Source organism: Equus asinus, chromosome 8 (assembly GCF_041296235.1).
Source record: "Equus asinus isolate D_3611 breed Donkey chromosome 8, EquAss-T2T_v2, whole genome shotgun sequence".
NCBI classification, from domain to species: domain Eukaryota; kingdom Metazoa; phylum Chordata; class Mammalia; order Perissodactyla; family Equidae; genus Equus; species Equus asinus.
In genome coordinates, this window is record NC_091797.1 from 73,188,758 (window position 1) to 73,212,478 (window position 23,721).

The 23,721-nt window shown below is 42.1% G+C and overlaps 1 long non-coding RNA gene across 3 annotated transcripts; it reads left to right on the plus strand.

The window, feature by feature from the left end:
• Positions 1–544: 544 nt before the first annotated feature.
• LOC139045906 (uncharacterized) lies at positions 545–23,130 on the plus strand. 3 transcript variants are annotated; one of them, XR_011505293.1, is made up of 4 exons: positions 545–877; positions 1,566–1,655; positions 7,713–7,960; positions 12,546–13,070. It is a non-coding gene; the product is annotated as an uncharacterized lncRNA (long non-coding RNA). The 3 variants fall into 3 exon arrangements; XR_011505292.1 differs by lacking the exons at positions 1,566–1,655; positions 12,546–13,070 and adding an exon at positions 21,464–23,130; XR_011505291.1 differs by lacking the exon at positions 1,566–1,655.
• Positions 23,131–23,721: the final 591 nt, after the last annotated feature.

Here is a 23,721-nt window from a genome sequence, read left to right on the forward strand (position 1 = left end):
TCTCTGAGTGTCTCCGCAGCATGGGGCTCCACCCCCCCTGAGCCATGTCACTGCCATCTTTCTTCCCACCTTCAAGCACATTTACTACAGTGGGAGTTGGGGTATCAGGGGCAGTATTTTAAGACAGATTAGAGCTAAGATTGCCTCTGCCTGTTGGTTCTAACCCGTGCCATGCAGCTCAGGGTATTAATTAGAGTTCTGGAAAGCTGGGCAGAGCTCCATAGAAATAGAGCCCCCCACCCCCACCCCAGCATCCCCACTGTCCTATTTAGCAACCCAAGGGAAGATAGAGTATAGACAACCAAGATTTTATTTGGGTCCTGGTTAATCATAGAATGTAAGAGAAATACACTGACTCAGCTAACTAAGTTAGTTACGCCTTATTGACACACAAAATCCCCTTGTTTACCCATGAGGAGCCCACAGTTTCTCAGCCACTGAGGGCTGGCCAGATCCCGTCAGCTCACCAGTGGGGATATTTGGGACAGGCCTAGAGATTTAGGATTACTCATCTCCTTTTAATCTTATTAGATTTTCTCAGCCAATGCCCCTTCAGTGGTGTCTCTGAGGGTCTCCAGAGTAAAATGACTCTCCCTTACAAAGATGTAACCAGGTTTTCTCACTAAAGGACCATCTCAGCATTACTAGGAAGTATCCACAAATGGATTTTTGTAAGATCAATGATTCTGTCATCTGCCTCACTAGCTCTTTCAGGAGAGTTGCTGCATATGCCAAAGAAAGAGGCTATCGACCCCCATAAAGCTCCCAAATGATGGATGAGGCTGTGGGCAGTGGAGTGCGGGACGGGATGGGAGGCGGTCAAAACTCCACAACCAGCCTCCTACTCCAGCCAGACAACATGGAAATACGTCGTTAGGTAAGGAGTGTGTGTGTGTGTCTGTGTGTGTGTGTGAGAGAGAGAGAGACAGGGCGGGGGTAAATAGACCAAGGCAGAGACAGGCACAGAGAGGTACTGCGGGATATGAATTTCCCAAAATCTGTAATACGATTTTCATATAGAGAAGCTAGTAATTTAAGGTATTCGAACAATGCATTTGCACTGTTGTAATCACACATTCCCTTGCCTTACGTGTATCCTAGGAGATAGAATGTCACCACCACGATTTCTGTTGTTCTGTTTTTCGTCCGTCTCCCACACCCCCGCCCCCAGTGGACTTGACGTCAGAGTTTGGCCTTTGACTGTTCCAGGCCTTGGATTTTCATTCCGTAAAGAATGATTTCCACAGTATTTTATTAACAGAATTTGGGCCACAGTTAGCCTCACTGGGTCCTGGGGATTGGTGTGTTTGTTGCACACCAGCCTTGCAAAGTAGCGTGGCATCCATTAAGGAGTATCTGTATGTTGGCGCGTATGTCTTACATGAAGAAATAAGTTACTCGATGTCACTGTTAAACTGGATCAAAACCTTGCTGAACAATTTGGGAAAATTTGTTAGTTCAAGTGTGATTTAACCTTCGTGGATTTTTAGATCACGCATCCTGCATCGGTTTTCTGGCGCTGCTGTAGCAAATTTATAAAATCTTAATTACCCTGTTGTTCTTAGCACTGCGGAGCGGATTCCGACTCCTGGAGCCACTATGAACAGCAGAGCGGAAAGCTGCCTGGCCTTTCTGTGCCAACCTCTCACCCTCTGGTACTGTATCAGGTGATGCTCCACTGCTGTTTATGGGGTTTTCATGGCTGAATTTTTTGGAAGTGGGTGGCCAGGTCTTTCTTCCTAGTCTGTCTTAGTGTGGAAGCTCCACTGAAGCCTGTCCACCATGGGTGACCCTGCTGGTATTTGAAATACCCATGGCAGAGCTTTCAGCATCATAGCAACACACAGCCTCCACAGGATGACAACTGACCCAATGGTTCCCTCACCCGGAAACAAACCTGGGCCTCATCAGTGAGAGCCCAAATGTAAACCACCAGACCACCTTTAGTGACTTCACACAACACAAATTTATGATCCTACAGTTCTGTGGGGCAGAAGTCCTACACAGGCCTTTCTGGGCTAAAAGCAAGGTCTCGGAAGCCTCGCCACTTCTGGAGGGTCTATGGGAGAATCTGTTTTCTCGCCTTTCCCCACCTCTAGAAGTTGCCTGCATTCCTTGGCTCATGGCCCCTTCCCCATCCTTAGAGCCAGGAATGGCCAGTTGATCATTCTCTATTGCCTCACGCTGCCCCTGACTCATGAGCCTCTCTTGTCCACATTGCTTTAAATCTCTTTGAAAGGGTCCTTTGATCCTTATGACTATATTGCGCCCACCCCGATGATTCAGGACAATCTCCTTATTTTGAGGTCAGCTGATTGACAACCTTAATTCCCCCCTGTCGTGTAACATGACACATTCACAGGTTCTGAGGATTAAGACATAGACGTCTTTGGGGGTCTTTATTCTGCAACCACACTCTCCTTTTGCATTTCCACGATGACGCCCCAGCATCTCAGCTCGTCCACTGCACGTGGTCTAGGCATAAATAGTAGGAAGTTTCCCCAGATTTAACCACTTGGAAGAGGATCCTAAAACCAAAGTGGAGCAGAGATCATTGTCATAGTTAAACATGTTGGAGGTTTTTCTATGACTATTTAAAAATATATTTTCATGTTTGCAAATTTCAGCAGCAAAACACCCCCCTGCCCTTTTTGACTAATTATAGAACTTTCACCACTAGAAATTAACGTTCTTAGAGTAGTTTTACTGCTAGAAATATAATTCCTTTTAATTTGCTCTAAGCAAAATGTCTTTCTCTTGTGAATGTCTCATGGAGAAGTTATCAATTCTGTTTTTTAGTTTTTCCTTTTCACATTTAAATATAAGGATTCATTAGGCATTTGCAATAAAAGTTAATGAGTTACAATAAATGTGGTTGTGAAGTGCAGCTCATTATGTTGAATTCTGTTTCCCCAGCGATTGTCCCTTTATAATGACAGAAGGATCACAATGGGGTTCTTTAGCAACAACAACAATACAGAGATATAAACAACAGACCCCATGAAAAGTTATTCTTGGAGCCCAAGTTATGGTGCATACAACCCAAGTCCCTTTCAAGACAATATTAAATGAGTCAGGCTCCTCATTGATATAGCCTTTCCCAAATCCTAAATTCTGTTTGATGGAGAATAACTTCATTATAAAAAACTAATATACTTCTGAAAATACCCAATTGTTATCTGTTATGAAATAATGAACATAATTTATGTAAAACTTCGGAGAAACGTAAGGTCTTTTCTTTCTTATAAAATAATTGAACCAATTTCATTAGACTAAAATTTTCAGAGGACAGACGTTCCCATTTTGTAAACTGCACAGCACGCTTCAGAACTTGTTGTGGTCCTTGATAAACACGTTTTGCAATAGCTAGTTATTTGGGGACATCCGGTTTAAAAAACAAATAATCAGATGACCCATTCAATTTCTATGTGAATGCCTTCTTTGTGTGACGTACACTATGCTTCTCTACAACACAGGGGAGAAAATTCCATCAATCTTTGCAACAACATTACTTGGTAGAAATTATCACCTCTGTTTTGCACACAATGCATCTGCCATACTGGAAGATTGAAAGACTCATCCAAAGTCATTTGGCTCGGAGGCATCTGTGGAACGGGGCCTCAAACGGAATTCCTTTAATTTGGTGGATTAGTTTTCACCAACGTCTTGCTAATTTTTCATGCCTTCTGACACATTCCCCAAATCAGAAACAATACCCACAGCTGTGACTTTTGTCTAATTAAACTTAAGGATGTTCAAGATAAATTGTGCCTGAGTCAGAGTCTGATTCATCACCCTGCTGGAGAGTTCTTTTTTAATTTTGTGAGGAAGATTGGCCCTGAACTAACATCTGTTGCCAATCTTCCTCTTTTTTTCTTCCTCCCCAAAGCCCCAGCACATAGTTGTGTATCCCAGTTGTGGGTCCTTCTAGTTCTTCTGTGTGGGATGCTGCCTCAGCGTGGCCTGATGAACTGTGTGCAGGTCTGCGCCCAGTGAACCCCAGGTCGCCAAAGTGGAACATGCGGACTTAACCACTCTGCCATGGGGCCAGCCCCCTGGAGAGTTCTCATTACCCTTTGTTTTAGTTTTTCAAGGAAGTTATCTATGCCCAAGAATTGAGAACTTTCTGTAAAAATATTTAAAAATCACTTTTAATATTGGAATATATCGATAGGAATATATGCAGATCCAGGAACCCAAACTTTAAAAAAAGTAATATGTGGGGGGCTAGCCTCATGGCTGAGTGATTAAAGTTCTGCACACTCTGCTTTGGTGACCCAGGTTCATGGATTCGGATCCTGGGCATGGATCTACATGGCTCCTCAGTCATGCTGAGGTGGAGACCCACATACAAAGTAGAGGAAGACTGGCACAGGTGTTAGCTCAGGGCTAATTTTCCTCAAGTACAAAAAAAGGAGGAAGATTGGCAAAGGATGTTAGCTCAGGGCAAGTCTTCCTCAGGAAAAAACAAAAGAAATATGCTGCTTCTTATTAAAATTGCCTGGGTTTAACCTAAAATGTGTTAAAATTTTAAGATTGACCATTAAGCAAATAGAAATAAAACATAATAATTTGAAACCAGTACAAAAAATAAGATTGGATATAAAAAATTTGATGAAGCCATTAGAAATGAGAGAAAAAGAAAAGGTAAATCTCCAATAAGCTTTGGTGCTCTCAGAGCCCGGGGCTGCTTCTAGCACAGTGTCCATCAAACCGCAGCTCGCGGCACGCTAGTGGGGTGAAATAGGTTTATGGGTTGGAATCAACATTTATTTTGCAATCAAATAGAATACCCTAGGTTAGAACAGAACCAACTAGAGTTCACTAGAATAGAATAGAAAATATGTTACAGCATTGCAGCTAGTAAGGGCAAATATCGATTTGTGAAATTTTGCTGCAGCGTATGTGTGTGTACAGGTGTCTATGAGCACTCATGTATTGGTCAAGGTATAAAATGCATTTCTTCATGTGAGTTGTGGTCAAAACATTTGAAATCACTCTTTTAGAATTTATAAATGTAATCATGAATGTTCTTATTAGAAGCAAAGGAAAACGATGTGTTGCATGATGCTGATGTAAAAATAACAAAGATTCTTATTGTTGAATGTTAAAATATCATCATAATAATATAATAATAATAATAACCTATCAATAATAATAATAATAGCAAATACCCAAAATTATCATGTGTCAGATTTCTAAGTTCTTTACATATATTAATATTAAATTCCCAGAACTCAACTCTGGAGAAAGTTCTATTATAATCTCAATTTAAGAGTTGAAAAATTTCATAAAAGAGAATCTAGCAATTTAGGGAAGCAGAATTCAAAAACAGGCAGAGGGTCTGTTATTCTTAGAAATGTAAGTGTTAATGCATCTTCCTTGGCGATGTTTCTTTCTGATCTCACAGAGACGGAAGGTGAGCTCACTTTTGAAAGCAATCATAGGGAAGAAATGGAAATACTTTGACAACCTGATTTGCATGTGATCTATCGGCCTCAAGGTTCTGTCCTTCTCAATGTGCTCGACCTGACCTTAGCCCTCAGAGTGGGGAAGGCTGTGTTCTCGTGCAGCTCCAACGCCTTCTCAGGGTCTTCTCGGAGCACTGGATAAAGAGCTCCAAACTGATGAGCAGACCTAATGGGAAAAATGAGACACTACAAGTGGTTAAAAATGTCTGCAATGAGCGCAGGATATGAAAGAGAGACGCGCATAGCATTTGTTCATTTTTCATTCGTTCAGCACACATGTATTGATGTCCCAAATCTGTGTCTGTCACGGTGACACTGTGACCCAAAGAGAGAGAGTTGCAGTCCACATAAGCCTTATGTTTAAGGGGAGAAAGACAGTCAATAAAACAAATACACAGACAAATATGTGATAAGCCCTCAGAGAGGGGTCGTGCTCTGAAGGAAGGTAAAGCAGAGGACAGGTAGAGATGACAGATGACTGAGAGGGGAGGGGGTGCTCCGTTAGTCATGGTGGTCACGAAAGCCCTTCTGTGGAAGCACTATTTCAGCCGAGACTTGAAGGCAGCGAGGAAGTGGGAGAATAACACCTTCCAGGCAGAGCGAAGACCAAGCACAAATGTCTTTAAGGCATTCGGCATAAGCCCATACATATAAACCTGCCAGGACCTGATAACCATCTGCTTCTAGTTTTAACTGTTAATTTGGGTCTAGAAGGCTGCATATTGGAACACCAGCAGTAGTTACCTAATGGGGATAGGATGGTGGGAGAAAGAGCAACGTCTTTTCTTGTCTTCACTGTGTATTTCAATGTTGTTTGAACCTTTTCCAACAATCACATCGTACTTGTGTCTTAAAAACATTAAATGACTTAATTAACTTGTACATCGCAGGCGCCCTACCTCAGACTTAACGCAATGAGGCTTGAGACCGGCTAAACGGATATTTGCCAGACCAGCTTCCCTGTGACAAACAGGGAAAGGTTCTGGACCATTTTTTTTAAAAGGAAAGGAAGTTATTGATTCTTGGCAAACTCAAGCAGTCATGCCCCCACCATTTCGGTGACCTGGGTAAAATCATCATAAACAAATGCACCCTGAATCCTTTGCCCGCCTTTTTTCTCTGACGCAGTTGCCATGGAAACACATGCACATTCAGTAAAAGGTACAGAAGTTCCAAGGTCTGAGATAAGAGAAATAAGACAGATAGTAAATGGACTGGAACAGATGACACTTGCCAGATGGGTCCTTGGGTCTAAGTATTTCATCCATCACTTTGGAGGAGGTGCCAGGCGAGCATCAGAAATCCTGAGTTATCAGCTGCAGAGGCCGAGAATCCATCCAGGAGGGGAACACAGTATTTCTTTCTTTTGCACCCAAGTTCAAAGAGGATCAAGCAAATGAAAGAGCTGGTTCCAGAGTTGCCATTGAGCTACCAATCTTCATAAACAAGGACCGTACAAAACACGGATGGCTCTGGGGCAGTGGAACTGCGTTTTCTTGGAAAGACATACAAAACTGGAGAGTTTGGTATTCTGATAACAAGAATTTTGAGTCACATATCATTTTGGTAAACTTGCCATAGAACCAAACTGTGCTGATTTTTCTGTCCACTTCTAACATCATTTTCCTATTTAAATCTATCATTACTTTGACAAGGTCTTTTTAAAAATTGATATTGCTCTTTCCACAGGGTAAGTGGAGGAGTGTGGTCATTTTCTGAGAAAGTTAGTAGAGCTTCAAAGTGCTAGAACGAGGGAGTGGAGCAATCATCTGTCAGATTAGGTAGCATCAAAAAGCTGAATCTACTTCAAAAAAGAAGAGTTAATGCACAGATATAGTTTTAGTGATGACTGAAATCTTAGCTAATAGACATTTCCAGATTAATTCATATAATGAAAGGTCTTTAAGTATTGCGAACTCATGTCAATATTCATTATATATTTTATATTTTAATTATTTAAAAAAATTACTTAGATCTTTATTTTCTCCTTTTAAAAGGAAATGGTGTAGGGTAGACATATAATAAATTAACATCACTAAAACATAATTTGAACAGAGAATCTGAGTGTGGGGTGTGGCGGAGCTCTCTGGACTATCGTCTCAATTTTTCTTTAAATCTAAATTGTTTTAAATGATAATATCCATTTTTTAAATGATATTTATCAACACATATCAAAAGATCTTCAAATTCCATTTTCCACAAAATTGCCAGTGTTGTTTCCACTCTCTCACTCTCTTCCAGAACCTTCTTGATTCCTCTGTCAAGAGGTGGAATTGGCTTCCCTCTCCCCTGAACCTGGGCTGACTTAGTGACCATGTCAATGAATAGAAAGCGGAGGAGGTGGCCATGTGTGACCTGCAAGTTGGGTTGGAAAAGGAGATACAGCATCCACTTGGCTCTACTTGGGATGCTCGCTTGCCATTGGGCACAGTTGCCATGCTGCCAGGAAGCCAGGGGGCCTCAAATAGGTGGTGCTGCCCTGTCTACAGGTGAGTCTTAATCATCAGCTGGCATCAACCACCAGACATATGAGTGAGCGAGCCCTCAGGTGATCCGTGCCCCAGCGGGTGCCAGGCCAGAGGGAACGAGCCTTCTCCTCTGAGCCCTGCTCAAAAGGCAGGAAACAGTTGTTGTTAGCGTGGAAAAGTGTTGATAGGAGCTTAAGTAAACCGAAAGAGTAGACAACAGCATGCATAGGAGTTTCCATGCGTATAAAAATAACTGGAATGAGATGCCGTCAAATATCAACAACGGTAATGGGCAGATGAGACATTTTTACTTGTTTTTCTCTAATCTATAGTTTCTACAATTGAAAGTACATTTCTTTCTACAATTAGAAATAGATCATCTCTATTATTTTGAGAGATTTATTAAAACAAACAAGGACCAATTGTAAGTCTCCAGTAAAGGCATTCCAGCTGCACATAATGCGCCGTGACTGTGGTTTGTCAACAGGAGCTCTAAGTGGAGTTATGACTGATCCCTCTGTTTGACATTAGTCGCACACACTTTGGACTCTGGTTTTGAAGGAGTAGATGTAACGTAATGGGAATCAGCCCTTTAATCTCCTTTTATCAAGTGAAGTGGTGGGCACAGATATGCAAAGAAGGAGACTCTTTAGTTTAACATGAATGGCAAGACGTGCGATATTGTATATTTAGGATTGCTGCCTCACCCTTTCAGAGCTATCAGAAATAAACCTTTGAAAACTGATATGGCATTTCCCCAGATTCCAGAAATGTCAGTTGAGAAAAAAATGCTAATGTTAATCACTGTGGAATTTTCCTTTCCTGCCCTCCAGTGAGCCCCTGGTTTGAGGACCACTTCAGATCCACTGAGTTATTTCTTGCAAAAGTTAATGAAAAAACTTCCTTTGGGGATGTAAAAGTTATTTGATGGGTTTTACTGCCTTAAAATCAAAATGAAAATTAACTCCATTTAGACTCATTAAAGGAGCCGAGATAAGCATATAGCTCCACACGCTATGACTGTAGGCAAATAAATGAGAAAATAATCACTTTCCTCTTCAGATATGCATCTGATGCAGATTGAAAAGCTCCTTTCCCAGGGGTAATCTTTCAGAGGCTTGGAGACACATGCACTAGTCTAGCTAAATCAGAGAAATGTGAAAAAGCTAAAAATAAAAATAAGAGTCAATGGGCTAGAGATTGAATAAGAGAAAAGACAGGGAGAGGACACTTACTTTTCAGAGAAGTGGACTAGTTTGTAGAACCCGATCTACCACTGGGAACAACCAGAAAAGTTGGAGTGAAGCAATGTATTTGAAGGTGTCAGAGGCTGCCAAGACATCTGGCCAAGATGTAGTCAAAATCTTGTAGAGAGAGAAAACTCACTGATGGAAGTCGGACCTTCTCTGCCACTTTTCTCCTTAAGACATATTTGCTCACTGAGACTGGAAGAGAGCAGGACCCACAGGAGCCAAGCGGAAAACTTACCCCAAAGTGCCAGCTGGGTAGAGCTTCTGGACTCCTACAAGGTTGGGAAATGAAAATCGGAGTTCAGAGCTATCAAGGCTCCCAACCCTTGAGAGAAATACCATTCCATAGAGAAAGGATAGATAGGGTATAAGCCCAAACTGAGCCTCTGTTTGCCTCGAAGGTCTTTGCCAACTCTTAAACTGCTCACGGGGAGAGGCTAAGATCAGCAGAAAGCTGCCCTCGGAGCCTGAGAAACTGAGCTTAGGTTTTAGCTAAAAATCATCAAAAATTAGTGTTGGAGTCTACCAAGAAGCTGGACTTTTATACCAAAGTTAAGTTCTCCATTGAAAGTACTAAATGGCTATGACCTAGGGTTGAGAGTGAACCAGAAATAAAGCTTTAGAAAGACCAAAAGGCAACCTCAAATCAACTCCATTTATGATTGGACAAACGTTAACTGCCTCTAACCGAGTGCAAGCTGGAACTGAAATAAAACCTCTCTGGAAGAACATGGCATTAGCCAATCTCAACTGGTTTTACATCAATGTTCGGCATTTAATAAAAAATGTATAAAGACCCTCGGAGAATTCCAATGTACTAGACCAGGCGAAAAAACAATCAAGAGGAACAGACTCATGAGTGATGTCAGTATTTTAGTCTTTAGATATGGAATTATGATTAATAGATTTGAGAAAATAGATAATATGAAACTAAAATAGTTTCATAGAAGTAGAATTTTAAAGAAAAAATAAAATGAAAATTCTAGAACTGAGAACATCATGACAGAAATAAAGTACTCTCTAATTTTTTTCTAATTATCCATCACCTGGTTCAGAGTCCTGTCACAGGGCTAATGTTAGGTGAGGTTGATAAACCAGGAAACCCCTAAGACTGCTGAACCCCAGGATCCTTGACCGTCTCCAGTCTTTGGGTCTCAGAGATAGATTTCAGTCTATGCTGACTTTTAGCCAGAAATACTTTCTCTTCAATTCTTGTCCTGACCTCTGGTTGCAGACTAATTAGTTAATTCACATAAATGTCAATAAATCGGTCATCCTTTAAAGGAATCAATGAAGTTAATGAGATCTCTGGACGGGTTACAACTTGATAAATCGTACTTACCACCATCCAGGTTAGGGCAGGCGGTCAGGGTGAGAGGAGGTGAGCAGGAGCCGTGTGGGGGTCTACACAGCAGCATCGTGGTCTCAAGCTGCGGAGAGAGCGTCGACTGACCAAGAGGAGCTGATGGTGTTATACTGTTTCCCAGGACGTGCAGACCCCGGGGAGGATCCCCCCAGATCCTCTCTCTTGCCTTCTATTTTGGGGTGTGGGAACACCTGCCCAAATGAGAGCACAAACAAAACTAGACCTCTGTGCAGTGGAAACACCCCAGAATCCTGTGAAGTTCACTTCTGTGCATATGGAAGGGCCTCCTGGAGCCTCACAAGAAATTATTCTGCATTTTAATACCACGAAATTGGTAAATGAGATTAAGCAACACACAGGTGCTATGACAGCTAGTAAAAAGAGACAATAGAATAAAATAAAACAAACAAGTCCACATAGTGGAAACAAGATCTCAGAAAAGCATCAGCTTGGGCCTCTAATTATTGGAGCAAATATCTCTTATGACTTATCTCTTATGACCATGTATAAACCCTACATTTGCCTCCATGATTCTCACAATGTCAAAATACATGTTTATAATTATTATATTGAGTCGTGATTAGAAGGTTAGGTAATAATCAGTAGAGCATGTAGAGTTGGAGTGAAAAAGTAATATTCTAAAAATAATCCCAGCCCACCTGAAATGACAAACACTACCATGGGGCTTGGCATGTGGCAGGCGTTGCTGTAAATGCTATCTAGTGAAATTCAACTAATTCTCAACGTGGCTTTGTTTACTGCACCCATATTGTGGTTGGATAAGCTAAGTTAGAGAGAGATTAGGTGATTTGCTCAAAGCCCATCCAACGAGCGATGGAGTCTGGATTTGAACCCAGGTGTCTTGTTCTGGGCCCTGCTCCCGTCCTCTGTAATATGCACAATTCAATCCTCACAATAGCATGGGGTAGCCAAGATTTTTTACTTTATCAGAAAAGAGATTCATTCCCGTGAAGATTAAAACCACTGAAATCATAGGTATGTCTTCAAACATAATTTAAGCAAACACAGCTGGTGAGGTTAATGTCTGTGCTGCCCTCATTTAGCATCGCTTCTTGGGAGCCAGATGACAAGATCTTACATGGACAGATGAGGTAACTACTAATTAGAAAAAAATTCTACAAACGGATTAAAAGGATACAGACAGTGGTCAGAAAATATTACTGTGCGGACATTACAAAACACTGGCCTGCATTCTGCTGGCTGCCCATGTATCTCATATACTCGATGGCTGATGATTTTGCGGGAATGGCGAACATGTTTGGGATAGAATGTAAACTTGTGTTTGGTGAAGAAGTGTGGCGCTAAATAAAGCATGCGGGCTGCAGGTTACTGACGTACAGGGACGGGGTGGGGGGTAGGGACGTGAATTGTTCCTGATCCTACCATTTATAAGCTCTTCTTTCTTGGACACATGAATGAATTAGAGCTTCATTTTCTCCATCTTTAAAACTGGGATGGATGTGGGGTGGTGGGTGGAATAATGGCCACCGAAGACGTCCATACTCTAATCCCCAGAACCTGTGAATATATTCTGTTAGACTGCAATGGGGACTTCCCAGATGTGACTAAGGTTATGAACCTTGAGGTGGGAAGATTAGCTTGGGTCATCTGGGTTCAACCAATACAATCAATGAGCCCTTAAAAGCAGAGAAGGGGGGCTGGCCCAGTGGGGTAGTGGTTGAGTTCATGTGCTCCACTTCGGTGGGGTTTGTGGGTTCGGATTGTTACAGGCTCTTAACATCAGCCCCGATATCAGTTCCCCCACATTGAACCCAGCGTATATGGGGTTAAAACTAAAACCCACAACCCCCTTTCCTGCTTCTCTAGCTCCACTCACATGTAAATACCTGTTCCTTTAAACTTGGACTCTTTGAGCTTTACAACTAAATGGGAGTTACAAATTGTTAAAAGCCCAGGTGGCCTGGTGTTGGAGTCTCACTAAAGTTTAGCTAATCATGTGTCCTTGAAGTTTGCCAGGAAAGCCGCTGTCTCAAGAATATCAAGGAGAGGAGGCTTCCCAGACCTCAACTCCTCAACTCCTGGCGCTGGAACCCGCCTCAGACAGGAAGACGAGACAAGAGACAACGGCGAAGGAGGCCCCCTGCCATCCTCCTATCTCACCCTCCTCCCCTGCCCACTGCCTCACTGCAAGCAGCCTCTCCAGGCCAAACGCAGGCTGGTGGGAAAACACCGACCTGCACAGCTACATGGGCCCCTCCCCTACGCAAAACCCCAAATAAAAACCCCTACCCATTCTTCATCGGGGAGCTAGCAATTTTTGAGGCATGAGCCCTTGCTTTGCTCCCTGTGCCCAGCATAGTAAAAACCGTTCCTCTTCCACTCAAGACTCTGTTCTCGTTATTTGGATTGGCCTCGGGTTCAGAGACCGAACTTTCGGTTACAGGATCCCAGGAGTGGACCTACACACTGCTCATCAAGTCACGCTGTGGTGGCTTCCCACATACAAAATAGAGGAAGATTGGCACAGATGTTAGCTCAGGGACAATCTTCCTCCAGCAAAAAGAGGAAGATTTGCAACAGGCGTTAGCTCAGGGCCAATCTTCCTTACCAAAAACAAAAAAAAAAAAACAGAGAATGTTCTCTGGCTTAAAGTCATAGAGTTGTGGCAGAAGAGGAAAGCAGAGTGAAGACGCAGCAGAGAGATTCAAAGTGTGTGAAGGTCTGGACCTGCCATTGACACAGAGGAAGGAGACCACGCTGTGAGGAATGTGGATGGCCTCTAGAAACTCAGAAGACCCCCAAAAGACAGCTGTCAAGGAAACGGAATCTCACAGCGTCACGGAACTCAAATCTGCCAAGGACTTAAATGAGCCTGGAAGCTGACTCACCCCCAGAGCTTCTGGGAACAAGGCCCAGCCAACACCTTGATGACAGTCAGCTGACATCTGCGTACCGACCTGCGAGATAATGCATTTGCGTTGTTTCAGCTTCTACACTTGTAGTTGTTACAGCGGCAACAGGGAACTAAAACCAGCTTTATCCACTGCTTGGAGTGATTGTGAGAATTCAATAAAGGATTCGCGTCTATTTCATGGGACTGCGCCTGACACATGATAAATCCGCCATCAATGGTAGCCGTAGTAATTAGCTGCTCAGCTGAGAATAAGACAGACGGTACCCTACAGTAACTGTTATAGCGCTAACACAATGGAACACGCCTGATAAACAGCAATTATTATTATAAAAAAGAGATTGTTACAGGTGAACTCTACAAGAGCATGTGGCCTTATGAAGGTATATTTATTGAGTGTACATTAGCTGAAAAGTAACCATAGGCTTAAAGAAATATACTGAAAATAAAGTAATTTTGATAGTGTTTCCATGATTCGATTGTTCAAAACAGAATTAATTGAAAAAAAAGTTCTCATTTCTCTTTACGTCAACTTCAGAACTTCCCCGACCTTGAGATATCTCTCCGGAAAGCTGCAGGCACTTTCTCTTGCTGAAACATTTAAATGCGTCCCCTTTATATCAGTCACAGGTGCATTAAAGGAGCTGCTCAGGGCAGGCAGGGGACACGCCGAATGGCGTGAGTTCTGGCCTTCTCCAATGGGTGTCACTCTATAAAAACACACCATAAATTTTTGAATGTCAAGTCAACTAATCTGTCAGAGCTGGGAACACTTGCCTTACAATAGCTAAATAATTACATGCTATAATGGCTCAGCACCCTGCTTAAAGTTAAAATATCAGGATTTACATCATTCTTAGCTTCTGGCACTTTTTTCAACAGCTTTGAACCCTCACGATAATGAGAATGTCCTGCCCAGCCCTTGTGCACACAATTTCTACAGCATATCAGCTCAAGGAAACAAATGTATTTTGCCAGAATAACATGTACATCACCAAGCAAAGATGAATCATGATTTAATGGAGCTTGAAATTGCTTCCATCTGTAAAGCTCGGTGGGAAGAAGTGTTCCCCCTGCCCTGCCCATGGTTCATGCCGCAAGCCTGACCCGGAGGGATTATTGGGGTTGAAACCAAGAAACCAGCCGTCTGTGGTCTGTTATACAGCATGCCGTTCAAAAGCCCTGTTTGGTTTGGTTTTGTTTTCCTCTGTAGCACAGATCATGGGTGCAAATAAAACATTATTTGTGGAATTTTCTAGGGGTCACAATCAGCAAAGAAGTGCCATAAATGAATGAAGGAAGCAGGTAGACTGCAGGAAACTGGAAGATACGGGCAAACAGCACGTGGTGACTCATAAATAGCACCTGAAGATGTGACGTGTGCCCGTTTTATAAACAGGAGTTCCAGAAAGGACAACTTCTGCTCTCAGAAAATTAGTACCGTCTTTCGCACGTATGGGCTGAGGAGCAAATATTTATCTTAAATCCTAGTTGGTAATTTCCTAAAGTAGAAAGGGTACCTTAAGGTATGAAATATTCATGGTGTATCATAACCCACTAGACAGGGAAAGGAGCTTTGCCGTCTGCTACATATGCAGGCGCCTGATAACAATGCTGTCTATAAAACTGAGCGAGCGTGGGTTCAGACACACAAAATACGTTTCCGTTACTTATTTTCAGTTGTTCGTATATTTAAATCGCGTACCAGTAATTCATTATATGACACCTCAGCAAACAATGGTACAGTCATGTCCACATTTTCCAGGAGTTTACTACCTAGGAGGGGGGAGCAGACGATTACAAGACAGGGTAAAGAAGTTGCTGTAAAAAAGTTCAACCAAAATTATCCAGGAGCACGAAGGATGGAAAGACTCCATTGTAAGCTGGAATCTTCAAATGCCGTGAAATAGAAAAGGAAAATGCACAGACTCTGAAAATAAAGACAGATTAAGGCATCTCAGGTTAAGGAACAGCATACGCAAAAGTGGGGAGGGCATGAGGGTCCTAGTAGCCATAAAAATATTTTTGAAAAATCTCTAATCCATTAATTATAAAGCCACAATAAACTCACGTAAAATAATAATCTTTATTAAATATACTAAGCAAGACTATTGATTCTTTTTATAAACTGGATTATATTAACCACCATTTTGAGTATCCACTCTAGGCCAGAATTTCTTTAACAAATGTACTTCTGATATTTAGAACATGTCTACAAGATGGTATTGTCTTATTTACAGATGGAAAACAAAAAATGAACAATGAAGGCAAGAAACAAAAATGAGAGTCAGATTGGTTAAAAAACTTTCAAAATTCCTCTTATCACAGTAACGATGGAATTCAAATTCATCTCCTCAGTACCAAAGTGTTTAACCATTCTTCATGCTTCAAATTATTTCGTGGTATATGGGGAAGGAGAAATGGGGGGCCTACTCAAGAAAACAAACTTTCTGAGGATGCTTTGAAGCAATATTTGACATCAGAATGGAAGAATATTCTGGTTCTATGTCCATTGTATGGATTTAAATTACCGTCTCTGTGTCAGTGCTCCAAAAATAGCAATGACTGAGAAATGTCTGTTCTGCTAGGACCCGGCCAGTCCACCTCGGAAATAGACAGCATCTGTAGGGACCCAGGAACAAAAAGTTTAAGACAGAGGACTGGCCGATCTTGCCATTATTCATTTAATTTTTAATACGAGCTTGGATTTATATTTCACGATCGTCTCTTAGCGTCATTGCCAAAATATAGTCTTTGTGTTTGCACCGCCTCACTGATAAGTACAAAGGTCGTTAGAAATACTTCTGGACTGAATAATTTGCACTTGATAGCATCTTCAAAAATGTAATTATCAGAAAATAGATAAAATGGCTCCTAAGCGTATGGTAATTATTGACTTTATAAGAAGTCAAGCAATGCTAAATAAACGAGCAATGGGTACTCTGTAATTGCATTTCTGGGCAGGCAAATACTCTCACTGAAGATAGTAGAAATAGGTGCACAAAAGTAAAGAAAGGAATAATTGAAAAACACAGACAAAAACAAAACCCAAAACTTCCATGAGTGCAGTGGAGAGCGAAGACATTGATGATGAACGCAAGGCCAGGTCCAGGGTAGTATAGATGCCCTGGGAGGTAACCACTGCTTCTCAGGCCTCTTTCCCTGGAAGACAATTCTGGAAAACAAGGCTTAGCATATATATCTCAACATCGCAAGACTAGGGGACAGGACTAGAAGCTGGGACTGACTGGACTGGGGCGCTGGGTGGACACCCCACACTTCATATGGGGACCCTGGAAGGCTGCCTCCTTGGAGCAGGAGTGAAGCAGAAGCAGATCGTGCCGCCACTGTCCCACCATAACTCTCCTCCCTGCTCCTTCCACGTTCTGAAATGAGGACGGCTCTGGCCAGGGACTTTTCCCATCAAAGTGTCCGCAGCGGTATTTATTATACTGTTTGTTTCCTTAGTCACCATTAATTGTTTAGAGTGCTCTCCCGAAGTCATTAGCTGAGGCCTTCCATCTCACTCAGCAATAGCATCAATTAATCCACTAAAAGAATCCTTTGTATCTAGCATGTCCTCATTAGTGGGTGATTAGCAGGCAGCATCCAATTTTCTCTTCTCCAGACTAAAGCAGCAACAGAGATGATTTCTACACAACCTCAGTGGATCGTGTAAACTCCTTTTCAAAGTAGTGAGAGTAATAAAAGTTTTGACAGCTGTTTTAACATCGAAGTCTTCCTGTGGTTTGGGGGAGAAAGAAGTTGCTGTAGGTGTGGCACATTGATGCCTTTTCAAAGCTCTCTGCAGTCGTCAGGCACCAAGTTGGGGAGGAATGTAGGAAAACACTGAGCAGAAAAACAGAAATAGCCCCTGTTTACCACCTTGGAATTTTCTTGCATAAATATGAGATACATATTCTGTCGAATTCTGTGCCCACCACTGATTAATTCTCCATTAGCAGGACCTTGGCTATCCAAGGTTATTTTAGTAGGGACCAGAACTGGTGAATTTCATGGGGGTGGCCAGACAAGGCAAGGGCTGAGCTGACTATGTGTCAGTCATATGGGGACACGGGCCTGGAAGCGAACCAGTGGAATTCAGCGGCTGAAAGTGAAGCCGACCTGCAGGGCTGAGTCACTGAGCCCCTGGGTTCTGGTAGGAAGACTTTATAATCTAAACTGAGTTCCTACTTCCCTCACTTATGGGGAAATTATTAACCTCTCCAAACCTGTTTCTTTCTCTTTTTTTCATTAAAACAATTTTTTTTAAAGCAGTTGGGTTCACAGCAAAATTGAGGGGAAGGTGCAGAGATTTCCCATATACACTCTGCCCCTCACATGCATAGCCTCCCACATTATCTACACCCCCAACCAGAGAAGCACATCTGTTACAACCAATGAACCTACATTGACACATCATTATCACTCAGAGTCCACAGTAGACATCAGGGTTCACTCTCTGTATTGTACATTCTAAGTCTGGAAAAATGTGTAATGGGCTGTAGTCATCATTTTGGCATCATACAGAGTATTTTCACTGTCATAAAAGTCCTCTGTGCTCTCCCTATTCATCCGTCTCTCCCTCAAACACGGGCAACCACAGATTTTTTACCATCTGCATAGTTTCATCTTTTCCAGGATGCCAGATAGTTGGAATCACACAGTGAGCAGCCTTTGCACATTGGCTTCTTCCACTTAGCAGTATGCAGTTAAGATTTCTCCCTGTCTTTTCATGGCTTGACAGCACATTTCTTTTTAGCCTTCGATAATATTCCATTGTCAGGATGTGCCACAGTTTATTTACCCATTCATGTTGCTCCTGGGTCTGGAGATTTCTGTTCTGGAAAGTTATAAATTTTGATTCGATTTCTTATTTTTTTAATAGATATAAGCATATTCCGATTGTCTGTTTCTCCTTGTTTGAGTTTTGGCAAATTGTATCTTTCCAGGAATTGGTCCATTTCATCTATGTTATCGAATCTGTCAGCATAGAGTTGTTCATAGTATTCCTTTACTATTATTTTAACTTCCAGGCAATCTGTAGTGATATCCCCTCATTCATTTCTGATATTGGTAATTTCTGTCCTTTCCCTTTTTTTCTTAGCCTCAGTAGAGGCTTATCAATTCTATTGACCTTCTCAAAGAACCAGCTTTTGGTTTCAACGATTCTCTCCACTGATTTCCTATTTTCAATTTCATTCATTTCTGCTCTAATTCTTATGATTTCTTTTCTTCTTCTTACTTTGGATTTAATTTCTCTTCTCCATCTAGTTTCCTAAGGTAGGAGCTTAGATTACTGGTTTTAGATATTTTTCTTTCCTAACATAAGCATTTAATGCTATACATTTCCCTCTAGGCACTGTTTTTGCTGCATCCCACAAATTTTAGTAAGTTGTGTTTTCATTTTCATTTAGTTCAAAATATTTTTAAATTCCTCCTGAGATTTCTGCTTTGATCCATGTCTTATTTAGAAGTGTGTTGTTTAATCTCCACATATTTTGGGATTTTCCAGTTATCTTTCTGTTATTGATTTCTAGTTTAATTCCATTTTTGTCTGAGAGCAGACACTGTATGACTTCTATTCTTTTCAATTTAATATTTGTTTTATGGCCCAGAATGCAGTCTATCTGGGTGAGTTTTCCAGCTCACATGGAACATGAATACACATGAATACACGTTCATGCCTCAGTTTCTTCATCCTTAAAAGGGGGGTAATAGTAACACCTGTCTCATTGAGCTGTTGGGACAATTATGTGGGCTGATGCATGCTTACCACCTTCCATATAGGCCTGTCTGACATGTGAACACACCTAGTTATAACTTCAGGGCCACTTCACTTCTTGTTTTATTGGTTTAGAGCTCTTCTTCCAGTTCTTTCCGTGACTGACTTTGCCTCATCATTCAGGTTTCTCTCCTTAGAAAGGCCTCCTTGAGCCTCTTTTGTAATCTGGAACTACTGTCCTCGATTTATTTTTGTAATAACATTTTTCAGTATCTGAAATGATATTATTAGTTTTCTTATTTTTGCAGTCTCCAAACCACTAGACTGAATTTTTCTGAAAATAGGCACCAGATCTATCTCATTCATCTCCCTGAACCCAGTATCTAAAACTGTGCTGGCACAAAGCAGGTTCCCAAAAAAAGTGCATGAGTTAATAAATTGTTCCATTCATGTTATTATGAGACTAATCAGTAGGACACAGGGCACGGTGTCTCAGAAGATACAAAAATGAGAAAATTGCACCGAAGGAGGCAAATTATAGAGTTTCTCTTTTCCTTTTCCCCACCATAATTCTTGGGAATTTTTTTTTTATTGTTCCATTTTCTCACCTGATATGTGGACACGTATAGTTAACAGCTCAGGTGACAGGAAAGACTATCAGGATGGCAAATATAAGGAGGGGCCGTCTCAGACCACCTGATTTCTGTGCTTAATGAAGGCAGAAGGGAAGTCTGACTAATGGGCAACGTGAAATTGACTCTTCATTCTGAAACCGTTGTTTTATAGCACAATTACTAATACCAGTGATGATGGTGGTAGTAGCAATGGCAGCAGCTGCAAACACGGATTCAGAGATTTCTCCAGGGCTAACTGGGTTCAGTGTGTTATCTCATTTATCTCTCAGTGACCCGAAGAGGCAGCCACTATTATTATCTCCATGTTATGGTTGAAGACGTTGAAGCTCACAAAAGTTCTGGACTTGCCCAAGGTCATGCAGTTGGTATGAAGGTCAGGATTCAAACTCAGGTGGCCTGAGCCCAGAGGTATTGCACTTAGCCAGGAAGAGTACTCGACAGAGAGCAGTGTGGGCACCTCAGACTGAATAAACAAAATCAACTGAATAAACAAAATGACTCATGGAAGAAGGGTGTTTATGAAAAAAATACGCATGTGGGTTTTCTTTTCATTTCATTCTATTTTATTTAGATTAGTAAGAGAAATTTAAATGCCTACTGGGGCCAGGCAGGAAAATCAAGTTGGCCAGATTTGAGGAGTGGTGGAGACTATGGAAATACGAAGAGTCAAGCCCTGCCCCAAAGACTAGACACCCCTTTTCTTTTCTTAATAGTTTCCAGGAAGAAATGTGGTGCCATGTGGACAAATATCCTTTTGTGTTGTTTTAAGAGAAGACAGAAACCTGGAATTTGATATGAAATTCCCACACTGCCCCTATTGACAATTAACTTGTCAATCTTTTTTGTTTGTTAATACTGAGCAGACAATACTACAAGAAGCAAAGGGATTGAGGAACAAATCTTGGGGGCGAATATGGCCTGGAGCTACCAGTTAAAATCTCTAGATTTGGGGTTTGGTTTAGAAGTTGAACTGTACCGATTGTTCCAGGTGAGTCCTCTGTTTCCTTCGTGCACAGAGGGAAGTGTAGGGCTCTGCTTCTCAATACGTTCAGAAATCCAAGGCAGTAGGGACACATTTTTTGATATTTACAATGTGGACTTCACCTCTGGGCCTGGGGGATGGAGGAATGTGAGAAATAAAAATGGCAAGTAATAGCATATATTGGAATATATGAGGAAGCTATTTGGTGTAAACCTAATTCGGCCTGACATTGTCTTTCCAAAAGGGCCTGACCGAGGCCGTTGAGCAGGCATTATATATCTGCTTTAGAGATTCCCTATGGCAAGAACAAATGCCCTTGAGATAAAGGTGGAACTTCCCTCCCCCTCCCAATGTCGTTCCTTAGGCTAGAAACTGATTGCTGCGCTCACCTGTGACCGCCCAGCTCGAGACAATAGACTTGCCTCCTGCTACACCCACCGAGATAGCAGACCCACTACCTGCTGTGTCCATCAAGCGCTGTGCCAACAGGGGAATCTTATGACTATTGTGGGAGGGACATTTGAATCACATGTGAAACACCCTGTTTGGGGGTATATAACCACTCTGTGCACCCCACTTCTTCGGTGCCCTTTCTTCCTTTGGGAAGAAAGGCCCCGGGCCATAGTCCTCAGATTTCAGCTCAGAATAAACTCACCCAAATTTTCATTTACAGATTGGTTATGGATTATTTTCATCGACAAATGGAACTGCATAACTGACCGTAAGGTGCAGCGCAGAAAGCACCCATGCGCGTCAAGGATAAGGACATGCCTAAGACCGTGGGCATCTTTCCAGCCTCCACCAATGTCTCAGCTCTGTGAGGAAGTTAAACCTCAGTTCTTGCTTATGAATTTCAGAGTGAAAACCAATGTGAGGAAGTGTAATGGTAACCCCTCCTCCTATCTCTCCTAACTGGAGGCAGGCTCTCTTGCTGTTGGGTGGGCGACATTCCCATTAAACTGAACAGAATCATACATGCAAATGGCGTCCTGGGACCCGGGTTGGAAGATCATAGTGTGGCCCAGTTTTAATATTGCATCTGCTGTCTGATAACCCTAAATAGACTCTTGAAAATGTGTTTTGCAATATAACAAAATGAAAATCCAGTTTGACTTAAAGATCAATCGATTTTTCTATAAGCAGAAAGAAAGCAATTTAGTGTTTCTTTAACTCAAGGTACTGCTTTCCTCTGCCAGTTTGATTAAATAATAACGTATTTGGAAAATAGAAATTGTGCTGTTTTTTCACGGAGGGATTGAGTCAAATTGAGGGGCAGGATCTTTTTAGAGAAGGAGAACTGCGAATCGATGTTTGCAGGAACTGTTCTCAGCAACCCATGGACTTTTATTGGATTTGAAGAGAACTGGATACTCTTGCTTTGCTTTGGAATTAGATGGTGTTGTGGTTGTGGTTGTTATTATAATTTTAATAAACTATAAAGTTTTAAATTCCACAATGTCAGGCATGGTACCTACTGTATAAACTAACGTTACTGGCTCACAATTAATATCAGGCCTCATATTGGTTCCCCTACAGTGAACCCAGCACGTATGAGGTTAAAACTAAAGGAACACATTTCACAGTTCCCTGGTTTTTTAGTTACGCTCATGTGTAAATGTTTGTTTCTTTAACCTCTGCAGGGGTCTGGAATTGGCCACCCCAACGTTTGTCTCTTTGGCATGATTATTTGAGGCTGGTTTCTTTGCAGACAGGAAAGCAACTGAAAAGTAGCACTTGCTTACCCTTTGTAAGAGACATTTACATTGTAAAGGAACTCTCCATCTGTAAAGATATCTCCCTCTCTGTACCAGGAAAGGGAAATGACCTTGTCTCTAGAAACTCTTAATCAATGGGGAGGCAAGGACTTAAATCTGCATTTGTTTATTGTGCTTGTCTGGTAACCTCCTGTAACTGACTTCCCTCCCCCTCCCAACGCTGGCATTTCCTTCAGGATTAAGCATCTTTCCTTGGGCTAGGAACTGATTGCTGCGCTCACCTCTGAACACCCAGCTCGAGACAATAGAATTGCCTGCTGCTACGACCACCGAGACAGCAGACCCACTATCTGCTGTGCCCATCAAGCGCTGTGCTGACAGGGCAATCTTGTGACTATTGTGGGAGGGACATTTCAATCACATGTGAAACACCCTGTTTGGGGGTATATAACCACTCTGTGCACCCCACTTCTTCGGTTCCCTTTCTTCCTTTGGGAAGAAAGGCCCTGGGCCACGGTTCCTCATAAAGCTTTGTTTAATTTTCTCTTGCTATCCTGTCTCCTGTGAATTTAATTCGTTCTCCGGCCAGACGAACCCACTTCGGATAGAGGAAATGTCTTCCTCCCTACACCTCTGACTGCCTGAGCTTTGCAACCAAATAGAAGGTACACATTGTTCCAATCCAGATGACTTCACGCTGGGCTCCCACTAAAGTTGTGGCTGATCCCAGGACCTCGAAGTTCTTTTACAGAGAAACTAATGTCCAGAGAATATCAAGAAACCGAAGCTCCCCAGGCCCAACTCCTCGGCTTCCGGACGGCAGAGTCTGCCTTCCACCATCTGAGAAATCCTTTGTCTCCTCTGCTGGAAGCAGCCCCAGACACAGGCTGATGAGAAAACACTAACTGAGAAGGCCATGGCCCCCTCCCCTACCTAAAACCCCAAATAAAAACCCCCACCTGTTTCTTAACCAGGGGCTCACAATTCTTGAGACACGGGCCCTTACTGTGCTCCCTCTGCCTGGCAAAGTAAAGCCTTTCCTTTTCCACTTAGGCCTCTGTTCTCATTATTTGGATTGGCACCAGGATCAGAGACCAAACTTTCGGTAACACTCACGTACACTCATTACTCAGGGACCTGGTTAGGGTTTAAATGCATGTGTTGCTATTGCCTGCTGCAAGCGGTTAGTATTCTGGGTCGCAAGAGTCAAGAATTC